The following is a 23,417-nucleotide window of genomic DNA, read 5'->3' on the forward strand; positions in this document are numbered from 1 at the left end:
ATTATAACCATACTCGCTTATTGACCATAAAATACAAGTAAGACAAATTCATATTTGCATGATTTTCCCAATCACTGCAGGCCACACAGTATGGCACACCCGAAAAAGATCAAAAATAAGGGGTAATGTCAATTTTGTCACTTTGTTTTACTGCCGCTTTAACAGATATAATTCACCTTTGAAATGATGAGATTGTACACATTTAGAGCATGAAAATAGAAGCAGAAACGACACAACACTGACAAAAAATTGAGGGGCAACCACACAGATGCCATACACTTCTGCGATAGCATTGAATCTAATAAAGGAATAATTACTAATTGGCATCCACCCAAGCGCAGCCACACGGCTACAAAAGAAAGCTGACCTGCTGATCGTCCTCGTCAGCTCAGTCGGTAGCGTGACTGCCCCAGAAAGACGGTGGTCCCGGTTTTTTTTTTCTATTTCAAAAAATAATTTTACAATAGAATATGTACTAAGATGTTGGACCCATAGCCAAGGGCTAGTGTCGGGTTCATACAAAATACAATACAATGCAATTTTACTGCAGCACAGGAAGATGAATCCATTTTATTCATGACATAAACGTCAGAAATTCGCAACACATCAAGAGAAAACAACGAAAGAGAACACAATACACTTATATTAAAAAATACATAATTCACACCATAACTTCACATGTTCATCAGGAACGTTTTCAGTTTGCAAAAACTTTGTTCCCATTTTAATGTCATTAGGAATGCCATTCCAAATCAAACCTCCACTGAACTCGATTAGACGTTGCCCATAACTTTTGCGACACACAGGTAAATTGAAGTGTTTAGCACTAGCTGCTCTTGCCTCTCTTTTTGGACGTACAAATATGCTATCATAAAGTGGTTTAATAAATTGTAGGCTTTTGTGGATTGTCTGCACTACCTGGATGTCGATGAGTAATTACTCCCTTACTAGTGGCAAAAAGCTAGACGACCGTGTGCTGTGCGATCTCAGTTCACGTTAAAGACCCCCGGTGGTCAATATTTCCGGAGTCCTCTACTTCGGTCTCTCATAGCCTAAGTAGCTTTGGGAGATTACACTCCACAAACCAATCCAATTACTCCTTTGTTACAAATCTACTCAACCCTGGGGTTCCCCTAAATATTCCACCAGCATTGCCTCCATTTCAAAAGTTGGTGCAATACACTTAGTATTTGAATTCACCCTGTAAGGTGAAACAATTGGTAAAAAGGAAGAAACGTTGCTCAGAGAAAAAACTTCCATTGTCATTACCCAGCCGAAGGCGGAACCGGGTTTGTCTCTTTTAGCGATGCCACCATTGAAGGGCATAGGTTAGAAATGGCGCAGCGGATAGGGACTACGTTGTCGAGTGGTGTGAGATTGTCTCCAGGTCTACAAGCAACATAATCAATGGGCAGTGTGGCTTTCAGGATCACATACTTATTTCAATAAGCCCGATAACTCTTTCAACATGGATTCTGATATGTGCTAGTTTCCTATTGGTCAGAACATCTGCTGCTGATAGTTGCTTTTTCCTTTTGTAAAAGCTGGAACGTGAAGTTTAGCACAGTAGAAGCCGACGCTTTCAAACACATTGAACCTTCGGTTCGCAAGCACTATGTCTCCTGGAAGTAGGCTGTCTAAAAGACCACAGTGCTCAGTTATGTGCTGGTCACTACAACGCCCTCCCCATCCTTCAGATATGAAGTGACAATACCCTGTGGTGCAATGCGAAATAAACACTTTGCTGTAATACTTCCTTTATATTGAGACCATGTCTCACTACTGGGTAAGAACGAAGAGGGTCTGTCTATCTTTATCTCGAAGAAGTCAATTATTGCGGGAACAATTTCACCAAAAGATTCCTAAAATGATTGAGGCTTTGTGCTCTTCAAACTGCTTCGTTGTGGCCACACAACTATAGACGCCTGTAGGTAGCGTGCAGCCATTTGTCAAAGATGCGCGAAACTGTAGCATCTGAAATATTAAACCTGAAAGCAAGGTCACTGATGTGCAAGTTTAGCTTCAGCTTCATCATGAAAATAATGAACACTTGAAATTTTGCAAAGCTGTTTGCACTGTAAGAGACAAGCCTCTCTATGATACTGAACAGTGCATAAAGAATGGTGAAGTTGGCCAACCCAGTATAGAAGACAACCTTTTTGTCGTTGCACTTGAAGAAATCTTCTGTCAAATCCAGCAGCTTGTTCTCATTCCCTGCCGCATAAAGTCGTTTATTGAGTGACACACAATGCCCCTCCAAGGCTTCAATATCGGTCACTGTGACGTCTTTCTGGGCTTAAATCCCTGCAACAAAATAAATTTTGTTGTGTGCATTATGTGCACAAAAAAAAACTTGGAACATGAGGCGTCGTAGCAGTGCACTAGGGAGCTGCAAAAAAAGCAGTAGGGTGACGTCTGGGGTGGCCCATTGAATGAAAAAAAATTAATAAATTGGCCCCTTGCCCCCCCACCCCCTTTATTTTTTTCTTTCGCCGCATCTGCCACTACACGAAACGAAGAAAAGGCCCCTACCTGTTCTGCCGTCTTCTACGCCAGCATCGTGTTGCGCTGTCATCGAGGACGACGGAGAAGCGACACCAACGTCTGGATTCATCGCTTCCGTTGTTTCCGATGCCTCGGTGGCCTAGGTCTCATGCTCCGCTTGATCTACACGTTTCTTTGTCCGTCGTCCTAACGCGCGAGAGTGACGTCCGGGATCTCCGTGTTTAGCCGAGCGAAACCGTAGGGGCCCAGTCCGGGTCCGCCTCCTCCCAAAGTTTTGATGGCCTGCCTACGCACGAAGAGAAATATTAGTTTACAACGCGATGTTCTGCTGTGCTCGTATGTCACGCAGCCAAATACACGTTGTTCACATGCCACGGGCTTACTTTTAAGGAAGTGAGCGCCCCAAACTAGTATGCCCGTCCTTTGCGTGTTGAGATCTGCCCGTTTTATCAGAGCCAGCCACAGACCCCATCGCTTTGCGGATAACTCGTTCGTGCGCTCATCTTGGGGCTCAATGTTCTTATGGAGATGAAAGAAGTCAGAGTTTGTTGATTTCGCCAAACAGGTGCGGTTGAAGCATCCAACAACAGCGCAAATAACCACTGCGAAGCTTGAGACGTTCCACAGTGAGACTGCTTCGACGCTTTCCTTTGGCTGCACCAACATGGCAGAACAGTATCCCAGGGTTCATAGCGCGCTCCTAGCCATAAAATTAGTGCAGGCTATGTATAGCTATGGTTATCATGTGTACCATTGTGAGGCGCTGAAGTTCTGATTTGAAAAGGGTTCAGTTTAATTCAATGGAGCAAAGCGAGAAACTTGACGCTAACTTCCCGAAGTTTGATAGCCCGCGGTTTACACTTCCATAGTCGCCTTTGTCACAAATAGTTATTGTGGATCGTCATGTGATCACTGAAGCCATGCATACATGTTATCTGCACTGTGGAGGAAAGGAGTCCAGTAAGTAACACCCTTTGGAGCAAAACTTTAAGCAACATTCATTCACTCATAACCTTCCGACCCTCCGTAATGGTTTAGCGGTTATCGAATCCCGTCCACGGCTGCCGCTTTTCGATGGATGCAAAAATCTAGGCGCCCGTGCACTGTTTGATATTTTTTTATTTATTTATTTTTTTTATTTATTTATTTGAGATACCCTCAAAGTATGGGTCATGAATTACAGAGGGGAATTGTATACAAGGCAAAAATTTGATGAATAAGAGTAAAGCACAGGAAAATATATGAGGGCACAAATCGAAAAATAATAAATAGTGCAAAATGAATCAAGGGGGAACACCATAATGTGGAGTAAAAACATTTTTGAACAGTTTTATATCGCGTACAGATACTAGCGCCGCAGTAAGGTGGTTGCAGTTGATTGAACGCGAAAGGAATGAAGTTTGTTCGACTTGTTTAGCATCCAATTTCATGACAATGGTCCACACGAGGTGATATGTAGGAGGAACGCTGAATAAATGATGGTGAAGTCTACTATGGTAGTATATTTTATGTAGCAGACATAACCGGTGTATCTTACGTCTCAATGAAAGAGCAGGAAGGCGTAAGGTCTTTTTCATGTTAGTTGTGTTTGTAGTACGATGGTAATTACTGAGTATGTAACGAACAAGTCGATTCTGAATACCTTCGACTGAAGTTATTAGAAAATCAAGGCCGGGGTACATAGGAGGCTGCATATTCAAGTTTTGCACAGATAAATGTTTTGTAAAGCTAAAGTTTAAGGGATGAAGGAATGTTTGCAAAATTACGTTTCAAATAGCCTAACAAGCGATAACATTGTTAGTTATGTAAGTGACGTGCAGTTCAAATGATAGGTTAGAGAAGATAAAGATACCCCAATATTTGTACGCTCTTACCTGAGTCAGTGGGAAATTCTGTATATGATGAGATAAAAACTGAGAATTAGTACGCGACGCACGCATTACCTTACATTTTTTAGAGTCAAGATTCATTAACCAATATTGACACCCTGCAGTTATTACGTTAAAGGTCGAATTGGAGGATTTGTTTATTTTTAGAATTGATTATTTTACGACAACTTACACAGTCGTCTGCGAAAAGGCTAATGCGTGATTGAAGTTTGTTGGATAAGGCATTTAAACAGATTAAAAAGAGTAAAGGAGTGAGAACGGAGCCTGTGGCACACCAGAATGAACTGGGACACATCAGCTTTCGTCAACCATTACGTGTTGGTAACGATTAGTAAGAAAACTTTTCAATCATGCAATTATATTAGGATCTAGGCTTAGTTTATTAAATGTGTAATGGAGTAGACTGTGAAATACCTTGTCAAAAGTTTTTAAAAAAACCTAGAAAAATAACTATAAACATTATACCACCTTGGATGAGGACACTGAAGAAAATGGATGAATGATGCCAGCTGCGTTTCACACGCGTAGTGCTTTCTAAAGCCATGTTGCGAACTGTCGAAGAAAAGTTGATAATTAAGGTGGGCAGCAATTTTGGACGATATAATATGTTCAAGAATTTTGCAAGGAATGCTGGCTAATGATGTGGGGCGATAGTTATTAACAGCATGTTTTTCACCTTTTTTATGTATGCGAACCACCCTCCCAGTCTCAAGTCGTCAGGTACTAATTCCGCGGATAAGAACAGGTGGAAAAGTTCTGTTAAAATAATGGAAGAGTAACATTTAGTGTTTTTAAGAAATTTTGAGCTGACGTCATCAGGACCAGAGGCAGAAGAGAGTTTCAGGTTATACAAAGTCTACATTAGATGGATTGAGAGGAACTCGAAGCATCGGTGAATACAGATAAGCGTTAAAATAAGGCTATGGAACATTTGCATGACTGGAGAATGATGCGAAAAAATCACTGATTGCAAAGGCAGACTGTTCATCAGTCAACAGTTCACCATCGCTAGACGTTATAATCACATCATCGCTCTTAGGGCCTTTCACAGTTGGCCTGAACTGTCTAGGAGTAGAGTACAGTAGATTGGGGAGGGTGTGTTTTTGAAGAATAAGCGCATTGATTCACGTGAGGCACGAGTACAACCAACGTTCTCGAGGCGATAGGCCTGCCAACGTTCTGACAAGCTTGAGGTTTGGCTATGTGGTACAAACGCTTCTTTTTATTGGAAAGTCTTGCGAGAGCTTTTTTAAGCCACCGTGATTTAGTGGTTCTGATTACCCGTATGGGAATTTCTTTTTAACAAGGTCGGCTGCTTTGTTTTTGAAAGAATTTCAGTTTGCCTGTAGACTGAAATTCTCAAAATTGCGCAGAAACACTTCACAAAATAAAGAAAGTTCATACTTTCTGCCTTTTAATTTCGCCAGCCATAATTTTTGAGGATCTTTACTTTTTTTGCGAACACTTGGGGATGAAAAACCCAGCGTAAATTCAAGTAGAGAATGGCCGCTAAAGCCAGGAAAATACCTTTATTTGAAACTGATTGAGAACACGTCGATAAGATAAGGGCAAGTATGTTTTCACAATGGCTGGTGCATCTTGTAGGCTGTGTGATCAGTTGAGAGAAATGAAATATTGGGCACAGATCAACAAAGGATTGATTCTGAGTCGGTAGGTCTATTGCTGGGACCGTTCACCTTCCAAAAATATTTGGATAATTAAAACCACTTATTAGAAAATAAGACAGCCAGGAAACCGTACAGAAATAAGATTAATTACGTCATGTAGATGTTTTTATAAAATCTGGATCACTCGTTGGTGCTAAATAACATACACCAATTATGAGCTTTCTACCTTTAATGTTTAATCTCCTTCATTGCGAAGAAGTCCTCTGTTGCGGCGTCTCTCATAGCTTGATTCACATTGGGACAATAAACAATATTAACCAAATTTCATGTATGCCTAATAATGAAAGGTACACAGGTGACTTCATTCGAAGCAGCTGATGCCTCAATTCTTGCAAACATAACCTGTGCTGTAGATTATGTCACTGTATCACCTATATGTATATGTACTCTAGTGACGCATTTATTTCATGTCTTGGTTGTGCGCTTGTAAAACCCCGTCATTGTTGATAATGTTGAATTCTAAACACTTCATTGTTCTGACTAATATTTATGCACTTATTCTATTTTAATATTACTCTATATCCATAGATTTTATTTGCATTTCTGTTTCTCTTGCTTTCACTGCAATTGTAGTCTATACCACATGTTTAAATTCATTTCCTAAAAACAAAAAGCTGAGGGAAAATGGTGCTGTATTTTTTATTACCGTCCAGAAGGGAGTGAACACCTTTGACATTGGATTTTTGTCAGCATAGCGACGCATCTAATGTCTCCTATTGCCATGGTATGTACCCTCGGCTTTTGCCAAGCTGTGCGCGCAGCTTTTATGCCAGGTTGACATTACTGATTGTTCTCGTAAATAAACTTGCACTGATTGATTCATTCATTCAGGTGAAAATATTCAATAATTAATTATTATAAAATTGATTGATTTATTGAGCGTCTCGCTGGCATTTCCACACTTTTGGTCGGAGATGCTGGTCGGGTTTTTGGGGCGCTGCTGTATTTTCTTCCCACCAACGGAGCTTGATTTGCCCAAACAGTTCGAATACCAATAATTCCAGCAGATCAGCTTGGCCACTCCACAGGGCATACAGTTCGTGTTTAACACAACAATTGAAGTGTGTTTTGGATTGTCTTGTGTTCAAACACGCATACAACCCTCCGAATCGTCATGCTGTTCGCATCAGTCTTCGCAACTCTTCGAAAATAACCGCTTTCACTTATATTACCTTGAATTCGATGAAGGAGGTGGACTCCAGAAGCGTAATTTCAGCCGACGTTGCATGTGCGCGTCCTTATAGGTTAAGGTGGAAAGCTGATAACAAGACCTATTTAAAGAGCTCTCGTGGCAGTGTATAAAAGAAACACCGTATTTTCCGCACGGCAAAGATGCTAACTGATATATTTAGTAGTTTTTTTTTTGCTCACTGCTACACACCAAGCAGTGATCTACCAGTATTATTTTGAAAACCCAATTCTTTTTACAGATGTGCAGGTTTCCAGGTGATCTCTTGTCAGTTAGCTCACCACATGTCGTGTGATGCTTTATAGTCTATGGAGCAAATGTATAGCTTGAAACCATGTCAGCTTTTTCGGAAACGTTGACAACAGAGACTCGAGAGTTCCTTCTCGGATCATGTGAAGAATGTCTTTTTCGACCATTTACTTTTTGGATCTTCGATCTCTCAATCTGTGACTCATAAAAAATTAAAAACTTACCGACAGCTTTATTTCGACAGCTTGCCCTCTGCCAATTACGTAATGCAGTAATACATGTATCCCCTCATTTGTAACATAAAAATGGATCCAAGATATTACATTTGAAAGCAACTGACACAATGGGCTTCACCTAAAAGCACATAGAAGCAAAATAATGAAAAAGCTGCACCGCAATATACTTCTTGCGGGAGAAGAGGACATTGTATAAAAATATCTTCTGAAATACCAAATACGCATTTTGGTACTGAAATATTTCGAAGCTAAAGGCAAAAATTAAAAGTTCATATAATTTATTCAAGACCTATTCTACCCAGGGACAACTGTATCAGAAGTGCACGACGTCAACGGACATTTTATTGCTTTTGGGAGCATTTTGTACTCAAGACATCAGTTCTGCGTGCTACATAAGTTTTTCTGTTCAAAAGAGAGCCTGAACAATTACTTATACTTTTCAGACGGAAAAAGATCCGCATACAGTATTTTACACATCACATCTTGCATTGCAACATTAATATGCACAGGAGATAACAGGAGACCGTGTTACGGGCTCCCGCGGTTCAGAGAAGGCATAATACTGTAATCAAACAGAAACAGATATTGAACACACGTCACTTTCTTCCTTACAGGCAACATTGAATGTATTTAAACGCAATGAAATTAAATTAAAACGTGTTAAAACTTTACAGGGTTGTAAAAACGCTGAACTTGTCTGCAGCTTCATGCTTTTCACTCATTTTCAGCAGTCGCGTTCATCACTATTGTTACAGCGTGACTTGAAGTTCGGGAAGATAACACCATTGTGAAAGGAACGCGGTTACTAATCTAGATCCCATTATCGACCAGTTTCGTTTACATATTGGAAGTAAAATCATAGACCATATTTGTAGCCTCATGTTATAAACCTTTCTAGTCTATGTAAATGTCCACCATCCGAACCAGCAGGGGATGTTCTATAGGTATCAGTCATGTAAAATTATACTCGACCTTTTTTTCGTGCACGACTTACACAAGTAATTATACCGTGATATCTCATCTGGTGCTTGGTTTGATGATTTTGAAAGGGTGTTCGAGGAAGTTCTGCATGGCCGTTTATTACAAAAGCTATGCTTTACGAACCTTCAACAGGATATTACTGATTGGATCTGAGGGTTTTGAACTGACCGTCAGAAGGTTGTCTCTACTAACACACGTACACACACCTCAGCCCTTTCATGCTCATTGAACCCCGGAGTTCCAAGAAACTGTACTAAACATTCAGTAACAAAGAGTAAAGTAAAAAATAGTCAGCAAACTAGAAATAAAGACAGTGCGGGAAAGAAATAAAAGAAGTAAATAAAGAACTTTACTAATCTTGTGAAACTTAGTTGTGAAGTCTATTTACATCAGTCATAACTGACACAAAACAGTAATGAAAAGGTGATTAATTTCGCATTTACTCCTCAATAACTGGTTGGTCTTTAATTTTTAAAAGACAATCGTATTTATAGGTGAAACATCAGTATAATGTACGTTCCTTAACCGTAACGTACACCTCAAACAGCATTGGGTAAATAAAGCAATTAAATAATTACGGAATAACATTACAATTAAAAGGAGCGCCATCAGTCCTACTGGCGAGCAATCATCATCATCATCATCATCATCATCATCATCATCATCATCATCATCATCATCATCACAATCTGGAATATACTCTCTGCAGGTCAAAGGTCTCTTCCATATTCCTCCTATTGACACGGTCTTTTTTTGCTGGCTTCATCCACTAGTTCCCTGCAAACGTTCTAACCTCATCCTGCCACTTAATATTCTGCCACCTCATGCTATCTTTTCCTTTCGTTGGAATCAAGTTTGTTACCCTAAAGGACCATCGGTTATCCTCTGTCCGCACCCAATGTCCTGCCCATGTCCATTTGTTATTCTTGATTTCGACCAATGCCATTATTGGAGTCATTATTCGAGGTCATCTTGGTTCGCAGCGCAGGCAGGAGAGCGCGGCCGGGGGAGCAGCATCTCATGGCAAAGAGCCGTATTACGTCACCGTAACTCTCGTGCTATTTGCTCTCGCATTGGCTGTTACCATAGGCCGATGCGTTTGCCGCACGTGGCTAGTCGTCGACGTCACTCAGAGCGATCTTCGAAAGCGTGCGAGTCGTTCGCCTGACTACACTCAGCTGTTGAAGCATTGTCATTGGTCCCGCAGAGTGATGAGGTTTAGCCTCACAAAACCAAAGTGTACGAGCCTATTTCTAGTGCCATGGGCTTCATTTGCAATTGTGTTGGTTGTCAGTAATGCATTTTGTGACAACCCAATAACAAAATAAAAGCGAGAATGTTGTTTTTCAAAAAACACTTTAATGCACCTTTAGCGTTAGACATACCATTTCCCGTTCCATGGCTCGCTGCGTTGTTCTCAACTTAAGTAGAACCCTTCTCATAGCCTTTGTGTTTCAGCCCCTTAAGGGATTACAGGTAAGATGCAAGTGTTACACACTTTCTTCTTCAGATAGCTGAAAGCTGCCTACTGCTACTTACTGGGTAATCTGCGAGTACCTGCTAGTCCGCTCTATCCGAAACTTATTCTTCTAGTTATTTCCATTTAGTGGTCCGGATCTGCGATCGTCACCTGTCCTAAGTAGGCATTTTCGTGTAACACTCCAAATTCTTCCATCTCTGTTAAACTGCTGTTTCGTTTAGAGAATGTTGGCTATTACCTTAGCACACTTCGCTGTTGTTAAACAAAAACTGAACGAGCACTACAGGTAAATTCCACCTATGAACTCAGTAGTGGAACATGCACAGGTGCGGACATTAGTAAACGGAGCACGTTTTTCCGTTCAAATTAAAATCACGCCTTGTACACTGGAGATAAGAAAACAAAATTTGTCCCAGTGAAAAGGGACTGGCCTCTAGCACCGGATTGCACATACCACGACTGCCCATTTCAATTCTGCAACGTGTAAAAAATAATAGAAGAAAAAAGCGTGCTCCGATTACTTTCGTTCGCAGGGGCACATTCGCTTGGGAATTCGTGGCTCGAAGTTCTTCTCAAAACGAATTTCATTTACGCGCTGAAAGAGTCCACCTTATCATCATAATTATTGCTAAGTTCCGCTTCTTTCCAGCGCGGGAGTGTCGTGATATCCTCGGCCTTCGAAGTTCAGAATCCTTCATAGTTCATTCGTGTGCATAGCTGTTGCCACTACTGGTTTATAACATAAATGAGCAGCTGCTTTATTTTTATGTCTGTGACAGGAGTTTACATTTTTCAAAGTATTTACTACGCCTGAAATATTATTTCTTTAGAAGAGCAGTAGCGCTTTCCTTCCCAACACTTTTCGCTTCACGAGCGGCCATGTTGAATGAATGCAACGTGTTTTTAATGAGGCGTCGAATTACGTTTTTAATTTCTCTTATAACGCATATTTTTGTATTATCTGATTCGTGATGTTGAATTGTGCAAAGAAACTGGCTGCCTCACAAACCCTTAATGTAAGCACCTTTTTCCTGACAGATAAATACGATTTTGGGTTCTGCCACGCATTATCAGATTAAGGTATAAGTATCATTGGGTACACGAATGCAACGTAAGAGTTCTGCCAGGTACCAATGGCCATTCTAATAGAGTAAATAACAAAGATGTTACTTACAGCATAGTCTACTGCAAAAACAAACAGATCCAGTAAGCCGCACGTTCTCACAAAACAAAAATTTTCTCAGATCACTTCAGAATCTGCACAGGAGAAATGCACAAGCCTAAGCGTTGCTGTGTTGTCCACGAGATGTGTCAGCGGGATTCCGCGAGTGACAAATATTACGCCTTTTCTTTCCTGTAAACCAAATATACAACGGCGGTGAAAGTTGATGCCTTCAATGGAAAGCTGGTTGTATTCGACAGGGGAGCACGAGGCGTCGTCTGCAGCAGCAACAAGCAGGCTATCGCATTTCTGCACTGAGAGACGCGAACGGTGGCTGAGAACCAAAACCGGAAGTTAACTAGTGGTTATTATAGCTCCCGATTGTAGACCTAATTTGCTGTAATTAATTTTCTAATAATTGACATAAACATTTTGTCACTTGCACACTTTTCCTTGACGCTATATCCAATGGTACTAATCTTTCTCCGATATACTAAACACTTCCTCTTTTACAGCTTTGAGGAGGTCACGCCCATGCAAAATCGGCCTGCATAGCCATACTGTACTTATGGATTAATATATTTTAGGCTTTTTTAGAGCGTAGCTCTTTGGCGGCCGTTCCTGGGTTTCGCGTCGGCGTCGGCCTCGTAACCAGTTCCGCCCACTTTTCAGCCACCCCGTTCGAGCCGGCGCTTTGGCCACCGGAGCCTCGCAGGAGGAGGGGGGGGGGTACACTCAGCGGCGAATGATGGGGGCAGAAGCGCGCGCAGCTACCGGAGCACACGAGGAAAAAAGAAAGGGGGTCGCCGGAGGCAGCGCTAGCAGCGACTGACTGACGCCGCTAGCTAGTCAACACGACGTGCTGCGTAGAACACCGTCGCCGCCATGCAGAAAGAGGAGACTCCCCCCCTCTTCCTGAGTGGAGGCGAGGGTGCCCTCCGGTTGCGGAAATGCCGACCCGCTCCGCAAGTATGCGGGCGCACCGAGACGACCGGTCCGGAGGGGGATACAATAGCGCTCGCATCCTTCATCCGCAGAAAGCAACCGTACAGCGGCGGATCACGGTGCGTGCATCCCGTTCTCACTCGCTTCCAGGCTCGCTTCACTCGCTAGCGGCGTCAGCGAGTCGCTGCTATCTGTTCGTTGCGCAACGTTCCTATGGACCCACGCGCTGCCTCCCGCAACCTCCCGATAACTCAATTGCTCTCTTCATTTCTCGGACCACAAAGCTTCTTGCATGACAGCCAAGAACTGTTGGTGGATTGTTTCTTGAAGGAATACGTGTGAAAAATTAAAAAAAAAGAAGTATGTAATTGTGCTTATGTGCCTTGCTCGAAATCCTTGCCTCTTTTTTTTGTCTACTGGTTCACGGGAAAGGAAAGGCGCAGTATTTGTCACATTTGCTCTGTGGACACCTGAACCGCGCCGTAAGGGAAGGGAGGAAGGTGGCAGTGAAAGTGGAAAGACAGAAAGGGGAGCCGTAGTGGAGGGCTACGGAGTAATTTCGACCTCCTGGGGATCTTTAACGTGCCCTGACATCGCACAGCACACGGACGCCTCTTCGTTTTGCCTCAATTTATCGAAAAGATGAAACAGCTGATGAGCTGCGCTCAAATTTCGCATTAGGAAGTAACATAATCGTGGGCATTTTATTTTTTTACACTTTAACGCAGAGGTATGAGCGCTGTCTTTTAACTTGCAGTAGCAGCCAAGAAAGGCAAATACGCTGCATGTACCGATGTCATTTCTTGCTGTAGCTGTAATGTATGTCAATTTAGCGCCCCGCCGGGGTGGTGCAGTGGTGAAAGGCCCGACTACTGTGCCGGAGTACCCGGGCTCGAACCCGACCTCGGCGGCTGCGTTTCGATGGAGGCGTAACGAAGAGGTGTCCGTGTGCTGTGCGATGTCAGCGCACGTTAAAGAGCCCCAGGTGGTCAAAATTAGTCCGTAGCCTTTCACTACGGCTCCTCTTTCTCTCTTTCCACTTTCACTCCCACCTTCATCCCTTCCCTTACGGCGCGGTTGCGGTGAAAACAAGCGAGAGAGTTACCGCGCCTTTCCCTTCCTATAAATAAAATAAATCAGTTTATGTCATTTTAGCAGTTATCTTTGGTAACTTCTCTTACGTTGAAAATATTCTTTTAACTGCATGCAGACTTGCGGAAGCAAAGTTGCAGTTAGGGGAAGGAAAAAAAGATTTATTTGACTTTTCAGCACTATAGCATGTTATATCATGCTCGCGCGTGATACCTTCATTATTTCAAGTATTAGGATGCTCTTGCATAGCTGGCAGCATTCTCACGTTGCGTTCTTGTGCAAGCGTTACTTCTACCCCAATTGGATGATTCGTCGCTGGATATAAAATCGTATTTATCTTTCAGGAAAAAATGCCACGCATTACCTTCAGGGTTTACACTCTGCGTGCAACAAGGCACAATTCAAAATTATGAATCGAATTTTACAGAAAAATGCGCTGTAACAAAAATAAAGATATATTTCAAAGAGTCGTTCATAAAGAATTTCGAAAGAAATACAGAAATGCCCACAAGACGTACTCTTGGCTTGCAAAACAAAAAAAGCGCGCCCACAAGAATGACATGTAAAAATAGAATGTAATGGTGTATCTACTTAGGTAAATCGAGTATAGAGAGAGCCTCTTATGAATACTACAGCGGACTTTATAGGTGCACAAAAGTGAAACCCAGCCACTTTAAGTGCAGTTTCCTCTCTTTATGCCACGGCTGAATGATAAAAAAGGAAAAAAAAAAAACATTTAAAACTCCCCACTTTCGAAAGAGGACTAAAATCGGAATCCATAGAAACGCTCAAAACTGGAAAGTCTCCAGGGCCAGACGAGCTTGCAGTCGCTTTTTATAAGGCACCGAAAGATGACTTCGTGTTAATTTTGACTACATTTTAATTACCAAAACGCGTTGATGAACCCAAAAAACATGTTACCGCTTACAGACCAATATCCCTGAGGAACACAGAATATAAAGTCGTCTTGAAATTCTAGGTGAAAGGCTTCAAATCGTAACGTAAGAATTAGTAGGACCACATCAGACCTACGGCAATAAAGGCCGCACTATATGTACGTACTAATATCTCGAAGGCACGATCGATACTGGAGTGTTGCGATGCCTTGTATAATAGCGTTGCTATGCTCCTGGTTGACTTTAGAGAAAGAATTTGACCAGGTGCCGCATGATGTCTTGTTTTCAGTTTTAGAGCATGCGAATGTGAGCTCAGTTGTTTGCTAGGGAGTCGTAATGGCGTACAAAGTGTGCACGGCGCACCGGATAGTAAATAAGAGGTTGGGTGAGCGAAACTAAGCGCAACGCTCTGTGCGTAAGGGCTGCACCCTATGCCATGGCTTTTATGCTTGTATACTGAACCATTCTGTCTGAGTATTAGCGGGAACAGCAGTGTCCGAGCTTTTCGTTTGCATGCAGCAGAGTCCGCATACTCGCGTATGCCAATAACAATGCCGTCTTCTGTGCCGACTGCGAAAGCATTGACAGTGTTGTCCAATTGGCGAAGGACGTTTGTTCTGTGAGTGTGGCAAAGCTGTGAACTGGGATACGTGTCTGGGGTGCAGGCATGAAGAGTGGCCCACAATCACAATGAATTTCGTGAATATGGCTTAGGTAACAACCCCAGTGAAATGTTTAGGAGTGCAGCTAGAAAACTACCTAGACAGTGAGCCATGTTGGAACCAGCAAGTTTTTAAAGTACATGAGAAGGCCGAGAGGCAAAAAGATTCGATTGGTCTACTTTTGTACGTGATACAATTTGTAATTTGTTTCTTGTTACTAAGATATGCTACGTGTTACAAGTACTTCATTGTTTTTGTGTGAATTTTCAGAGATTGCACCTTGTGTTCGCCATTTTGGTGCTGGGAAGAACTTCGTAGCGCACCTGCCGAAGCAGCTTGTTTCATCGCGTACGCTCAGGAAAGGTTGGTTTGGTGCATTTGTATTTCCGCCAGGTGGTTAACCGTTTTATGTTCTTTCGTGATACGAAATGATTTTTACGAACTATAACTATGTTTCAGATTAGGCTGAGCCAAGGTTTGCCAAATTTAGTTGTAAGTTAGGCGAGCATAGAAGGGAGAATGTTTTTATTCTTTATAGTATTGTGAATGGCATGTCGTGTCTTGAAAGCCCGGTTTTCGTTTTAATATTTCCCAGCTGTATCACGAAAGAAATTTTATAAGGCCTTGTGTGATGTCTGCCTCTCGATCCCACTGTACTGATCGTTGTAATGTGGGGGTCCATGTAATTCAGTCCCTAAACGAGTGAAAAATATGGCTGTACCTGGGGCAGCAACAACTTTCTTTTTCAAGCTCCATAGTAATACACTAGAAATTAGGACATCCTTAAAAAGAGGGGGGGGGGGGGGGTTGCCTTTTCAGAAATCACTGCTTCGTATGCCGCAAGCCGGACACTATTGAACATGTTTTCTTAGACTGTTGGGAAGCCATTCCGTCTACGATATTCTACAATGAATGACTAAAAGACGCCTACCGTGCATGCATTCTGAATTAAATGTTTGCCAATTGAAGAGGATTATGGGCTACCGCTGGACATGATCATGTTATTGGGCCTGCACAGTATCTGGCGATCCAGAATGGCTTTCAGGCACGCAGATGTTGATGCCAGAAAATAAGGCTGTACTTTCGAAAAAACTGTTGCTAGTGTTATTGATGTTTTCAAGACACAAGAACAAGGACCTGAGTGGCTTCCGAGAATGGAAGCGCTGTTCTGCACTCGCGAATTTGAATGAATCAAGCAGGCAAAGCTGGCGTGGTTTTTAACTCATGATCTTTGTCACGCAATGTTTTGTGTGAGTAAAATGAGGTTTTAAAGATGTTAACAAAGAAAAAAAAGTGCGCAGTTGTTTAAAGCTACCGCTGGCGATCCAAGGGATGAGCGTTCGATTCCCGGTGAAGAAAGGATATTTATTTTCTTGATGACGTCGTCAGAGGGAATGACAAATTAAATCCCGCGGTATCCCACGGAATCTTGCGAAGAAGTGGGACATTCCTCGTGGACGCTCGCAGCTAACGCACGGACACGCTGGCGAGTCATGAGCCATCAAAGATTTTCGCCTTAAAACACATTGCATTCAGATAACAAAACCACTCTAGAAGTGAAAGTATTATTTTGTGAAAGCGCTACTGCTCTCCTAAAGACATCAGCTCTCAGGCTTTGAAGATGGAATAAAAAGTAGAAATGCTAAGATGATTTATGATTTCTGTGGTTTAACGTCCAAAAGAGACTCAGGCTATCAGAGACGCCATAGTGGAGGGTTCCGGAAATGTCAACAACCTGGTGTTCTTTAACTTGCACGACATCGCAGAGCCCACGGGAGCCTTGCTTTTGGCCTCCATCGGAAACGCGGCCTTCGCGGCCGGGATTAAATCCCCCCTCCTTGGGCAAAGCAGTCAAATGCCGTTAACGCTGCACAACCGGGCCGGGGCAAGAACCAAGAACTACAGTAAGAGATCAGATTGGTGAATGCCACGCATTTTATTTTTCTCCTTTGCTACAGCAAGTAAAATTAAAACGCTCATCTCTCTGCGTTGGAATCAGAAATAATGGGAAAAAAACTTCAAATATATTGTTTCGTAGGAAGGCTCATTTCTTTTCATTTGTTACTATTTAGAGTACAGTACGCTCGTACTTGATATCTATAATATTTCAACTATTAAGATAGATGCGACCAACGGCCGGCGAAGACATTTTCAATTATGCCATGCCACTTAAAAGGTTTCGAAAACTTAAATTTTGCTTTATTATTGGTTGCTGGCGTTCTCGCTAATCCTCCAAAATATTTATAGAAATCGATTCAAAAGTATGTAGCTTCACAATTTTATTATGAAGGAATTAACACCACATTCTGAAAAAGCCCGATGGTGTCTTCGACTTGTAATGGAAATTCTTGATCAGTGCAAAGAGGCTTGTGAAGTCACACACTGATATGTTAAAACGGCGCTGATAAGGCTACGTGACTGTGATCTTGTTAACCTCTCACCTAATAAGGGCGCTCTGTAGCCTAGATGGCAGCTACTCTGACAGGTGACTCAGTGATAATGCCTTGTGGCGGTCACGTCACCTCTTCAGATTATGAGCATCTTGACAAATCTGGTAAGCTTTGAGCTGAGTTCGCAGGTGCACTGGCAGATATCATACAGCTGTTGAACCGATGACATGACTGAGCTCTATTGATAAAAGATATGTGTGCGCGTGCGTGCGTACGTTCATGTGTGTGTGTGTGCGTTCGTGTGTGTGCGTGCGTGCGTGTGTGTAAAAATGCTTTGCGGTTTCGAAACGCAGCATTTTGGATCCCGAGCCGAGGCGATGTCTCTTATCCACTGAAAAGCGTTTATTCACCTAGATAATTTTGAGGCATCCTGCAAAACCCTCGCATCTTACTGTAAATAGGCAGCAGGCACACTTAATTAGGTCTATTATTAGTACCCTTCAAATTCTTGCCTGATAACCATTACTAGTCTCCTCGACTAATTTGCGTAGCTGCGCCAAATTACAGATTAGCCTACTATAAAACACTATCGCTAATTTTGACTTCTAAATCTCCACTACTTAAGTTGCTGCGTATAGCAACAATTCGTAATAACTATATGGCCTTTTGATCATGACTTTTGGAATGCTGAAGTGTATCTTACGTTATAAAATCCTGTGCTGAACATCGACAAATAAAAAAGAAAAATAGCTTCGTAATGGTTTGCAGCGAGTTCATTGTACGCTTGGCTTCGGTTTCTGTAATTCGTTGCCTTACAACAGTAAACAAACGTTCCGTAATTAATCTCCGTACCCACAGGAACTCCGTACTAGTGTTACTGTATAAACACACACAGTCAATTTTATACTCTTCATCATTATTTCGAAAAATGTTTATCAAGTTCCAGTTAGAATGGCAATTATAGTACATTCAGTGGCTTTCTCTATATCTCTATCTTACAACAAGCTATATGTTCATAAAGAGTATATGTGTATTTTCTGAATGGCTTCCACTGCTTAATCTTTAGGCTGAGCAATTCAGACAGACTGTCTATTGGACACTTCAGTGCTCGCAGTATGACTTTATTTGTGCATCTTAAGATTGGAAGTGAAGTATATTGGGCATTTTCAGGCGAAAGCTTATCTTGCCTAATGAGTGTCGTGACCAGGATCTGTGACCAGAAGTTATGCACCGAAATGACAATAAAAGAAAACAAGGAAGGAAAATTGTATTTCATGTGGGAATCGAGGCAACCAACGAGCGAGACGGACACGCTGCTACGCCGCTAGGACACATATGTTTTTCGTTCTTGCCGGCCTTTAAAGCATAATATGTCACAAAATAAACCCCAATGAGAACATGAAGAGACAATAAAGACTGTATAATCTGTCTTTGATGCTGCAGAGCTTCGCGCCACGACGCTCCGAAGTTTGAAGCTGAGTAAATTAAGGCGCACCTACCGAGTCCCCATTGTCTTAAAAACGCAGGTGGTGGTTGGAAACTAAAGGCGCGGTTGAATAAGAGTTGTGGCGAAGCTCCACGCACAATTGTAGGCACCCACAGAAGCAGCAAAAAGCCACCAAAGAACCAAACGTGGGCACAAATAATAGAGTCGAACGCTGAGCTAGTTGGTCACACATCTCTTGGAAGAAGGCAGCAGAGCAGGTAACAACACAAAGCATAAGAAGAACACACAAACACAAGGGCGACGCTGCACTGACAGCTATATTGAGAAGAAACCGCACATCTTCTCCCTTCACTTCACGTCTGGAGCCAACTTCTTCCTTGTCTTTAACATCCTGCCAGTTTGCGTAAAAATTCTATTTCCTTCTTCCAGAAAACCACTGATGGTATACTGACACATTGGTCTCCCAAGTCAAATATTGCATATGCTTCATACATTTCCCCTGCTAACTTGTCCTTCATCCTTTTCATAACCTTAACATTGTAAAGATCAGCCGGACATTTTTGGTCTCTACAACCAACGCAGTCTTTGCAATGCACAGCGAGATTAGTGCCAGTGTTCTTCTTATGCTTCGTGTTGTTACCTGCTCTGCTGCCTACTTCCAAGAGATGTGGGCACAAATGCTTTCGCATTATGGCAGGTAAAGATACCTAAGCGGCCCCGAATAATTTTTTGTCAGCTTCTAACACCGTTGACAAGAGGAAAGTAACCTCAGGTTAGAAGCGGACCTAGCTAACTACTTATGCTGTGACATGCGCCCATTTGATCTAGATTCTAACTTGCCAGAATGCAAACGTTATCTTCACCTTTATGTATATCATTCACTTTTTTGCATAGCTATAGGCAGGTGTGCATGGGAGGGGAGAGAAATCGATCGCTCTGGCCTTTAAAAGCTTTTGTGAATACTTGTATGTGAAGTGGGAAGTTTTGACGGCTGTCACTAGCTTAAGAAATAAACAGGTCACCCCAAGTAGTAACTTTTTCTTATCAAGTAAAAAGAAGACATAGGCACGAAAGAAGCTGAAGCAATGGAAAACAGTCAAAGTATAGGGGAATGCATTTATATTTGTTCTTTTATCACGCTAAATATTGATAAATCATTCTGTGGTTGATAATATTAACAAGATAGAATAAAAAGCAAACGTACCAAAAGTGGGGTAAAAACAACATAAGCTTCGAATCTCGCGTACACTGCGGTGGCAACTGAGCTGCAACGGTGCCTCAGCTACAACTGAGCTACAATGGCATATACGTCCAACGCACCTCTGACTGCTGCTACTCATGACGTTGCTGCTGCTTTGTCGCTGGCGTAACGTGGAATGTGATATTATGAGGCGATTGGAAGTTATAAAAGTACTCTTAATATTGAACCTATGGAATCAACTAAGACTGATAGAATAGAAACCCTCAATTAGCTCCTAAGCATGCAAAGGTAAATTAATGAGTCTAACATACTGAACCAGCGAAAGAGACAGAGATACAAGAAAAGAAGTACACGGGACACGGTACACTGTTCCATGTACTTCTTTCATTCTTGCGCTTCTGTGTCTTTTGCTGGTCAAGTATGTAAGATTCGCACAAACTAGCCCAAATGATCACAATGTTAATTAAATCAGAATGGGCTCGTCATGCTATACAGCATTCGTACGAAGGAAGCCAAGCTAGCTGCGACCGAAAGTAAAAAAAAATCATTGAGTAATGCTTTTTTTGTGGTGGTGATGAATATCAAACAATAGTGTAAGTATTTTTAGTTGAAGCATAATCGATGATGAAGAAAAAAAACATCCACACGCCTGTGATGTGATGTGAGAGCACGATCTCAAATTAGTCCCACGCTGTCCTGCAAGTTCACCTATAGAAGCGGCAATTCAATCTCCTAATTCAGTGCGTATTTTTGTTGTGCGTAACGTTCACTACACCAGAGTGTTCTCAAGTGCTATGCTCTTTGTAGCGGTGGATGTAAACATCGGGCTTTAATGCAAATGCAACGTAAAGCACTGTCTAAGGGAAGATTTGGGAGCTGTGTGAGAACTCTCGCAATGGGAGACGCAGACATGAGTAAAAAAGGTTAGGAAAGGGGGGGGGCTAGGTGCAGTTTCTCACAGTACATTTTCTCGTTTGAGGGTACAGAGATATAATCTCCCGTCCGGAGCTTTCCTTGCGAATGTGAATGACCACTCGACGTAGATACAAATCCTCACTTAGTCATGCTTTTCGTATCTGTCTCTGCGTCCCAAGTTTATATAGCACGCGCGACTCAGAATGCAAGCGCCCAACAAGTTAAGCTTCTCTCACCCTCGCATCTAAAGTGAGAATCCCGATCGAGTTTGCCCCACCTGCATAATCGTCTTTGTCACGTGGTAGCCTGACGTGACACAACCTTGCGACCGATCACAGCTCAGCCGTATCAGCTGCGAGCTGCTATAAGACAGAGTCATTCTCGTGATATTTTGCTCAAAACTCTGACGTCGACCTCGGGTTTTCTGGAGAAAAGGCGTCTTTAAAATTGTCACGTTAAACAGTCTGTTGCGATATACACCTAATGCCCTCAAAGGCGAAGTTTAGATGTCTGGTAAAATCTGTTCGCTCTATAGACCTGAAAGATCACTGAGCGCTAGTTTTTCTGATATTGGTAAAACGCCATGAATGCGAGCGACCATCCTGTGCGCTTTCACTTGAACTGCTAACATTTGCAGATTGAGGCTGATCACCGCCAGATTTTTATCGGCTCCTAATTTCACACCTTACATTAAATCAGTTTGGCTGAGACTAGGCAAAATATCAATAATTGAATTACCTTGATGTTATTACGGAGACACGTCAACGTGCATCGTGCACAGGCGGAGTCCATATAACAGTTTCAGCTTGCATTGGTGCGACGGCAGCTAAAGTTGGTGAAAATTACATATACCGAAGTTGGAAAAAGCAAGGATTACTTGTAAAAGTATAAAAAACGGCAAACATCGCAAAGGTTATAGACGTTTGTAGACCTGCTGTAAGGACAGAAGCGGCGAGTCCTTCATGGGGGGGGGGGGGTGACTATGGTTTATTTTTGGGGAGGGGGTACTGCTCACGTCTTATGTTAGCCATCTTTGTGGCATCACTCTTGGTGACCAGGGGGAAGAGGAATTTGGGATTAGGGGAAGGTTGGGGAGGGGAAGGTTGCTGACGCCGCATATGTCGCCGCCATTTCCGCACGAAGCACTATAGTCCCATGCAGGCCTACAGAACAGAGCTGAGGCCAGACTCCTCCAGATAAATCAGGAGGAGCCGGTGAGCAGAAAGTTGGTTCCGAGCTGGGAAGAGCAATCGCCCTTCCGTATCAGCAGGGAGACCAAGATTCCGATAGCCATTCAGAAGTTTCTGGCGATGGCCAGCGGAGGCTGGACACACGAGGAGCAAGTGTCCCAGTGTGCCAGTATTGCCGCAAGAGGGACAGGCTGGGCTGGGAGCTCGGCCACAGGCATACATGCGGGATGGAGTCCACGTGCAGCCTATTCGAAGTCGTAGGAGGAGGGATTTGTCCTTCCGTGAAAGTTTGTCAGAGAGCCGTTGGAGGTGTTCACCAGCGGTAATACGACGGTCAGGATGGAAAGAACTTATCGACCTTCTCAAGAGGGGTCTTGAAAAGTCAAAAGGTGTGACAGCCTCAGTGACTGGGGCGTCGTTGTCGTGCGCCGCTTTGGCCAAAGCATATGCGCCTCTTCATTGCCCTGGACTCCAGTATGTCCTGGAACCCAATGTAGGGCCAGTTGATACCCCGAGTCCTGAAGGGCTAGGAGACGGGCTCGGAGAATGTTCACCGAGAGGTTGGTGCCGTGGTAGATAGTCAGGAGCTGCAGAGCAGATCTGGATTCGCACAGACCATTCACAGGTCCAGGAGGGACACTGGAAGCGATGAACTGTGCGGCTAGGTGTAGACCGGCCAGCTCACCAGCTGTTGAACTGGCAGGGAATTCCGTAAAGAGGAGTGTAGATCCTCTACACTCCTCAAGGAGGGCTGCAGTTGTCTGCTGGAAGGCAGCTGCAGGGGTGTGACGTTTGGTGTGACCATCCGTATCCAAAAAGACAGGAATTGGGGGTCGATTGGGTGGAGGGGGTAGGACTGAGAAACCTGGGACAGGACCGATGATTTCTCTGTACACTGTATACTGCTTACCCATACGAGAATGGGATTTGCTGTGCAGCCGTGCTAGGAGTGAGGCACCATCTGGAGCATGGCTGAGACGATCAATGTGGGTCAGTCCCATCTGGGCGAGGAGAAGATCCAGAGGGTAGATACCAGCTTCCGCAAGGGTAGCGGGAATCTGTGAGGATTGAGGGACTCCGAGGAATCTTCTAATCCAACGCCTTCGAATCGTGTCCAGACGAATGACTCGAGTCGACAGAAGGGAGACGAAGGGTAGGGCATATAGGATGACTGATGTCGCCGCTGCCTCGAAGAGCTTGGTTGCCCAAGTGGAAGAGCAACCATTGCCATTTGCAAGGAGACGCTGGACTGCTCTTCCCACACGATCAAGATGGGGAATGAGGGCTTTGTCAGCTGGGA

The 23,417-nt window shown here is 43.1% G+C and overlaps 1 pseudogene; it reads right to left on the reverse strand.

Moving 5' to 3' along the window:
* Positions 1 to 1,500: 1,500 nt before the first annotated feature.
* Positions 1,501 to 23,417, reverse strand: part of LOC146200199 (uncharacterized) — a 33,480-nt pseudogene continuing 11,563 nt past the window's right edge.

This window comes from Amblyomma maculatum, chromosome 2 (assembly GCF_055883805.1).
Source record: "Amblyomma maculatum isolate TAMU_Amacu chromosome 2, ASM5588380v1, whole genome shotgun sequence".
Taxonomy (NCBI): domain Eukaryota; kingdom Metazoa; phylum Arthropoda; class Arachnida; order Ixodida; family Ixodidae; genus Amblyomma; species Amblyomma maculatum.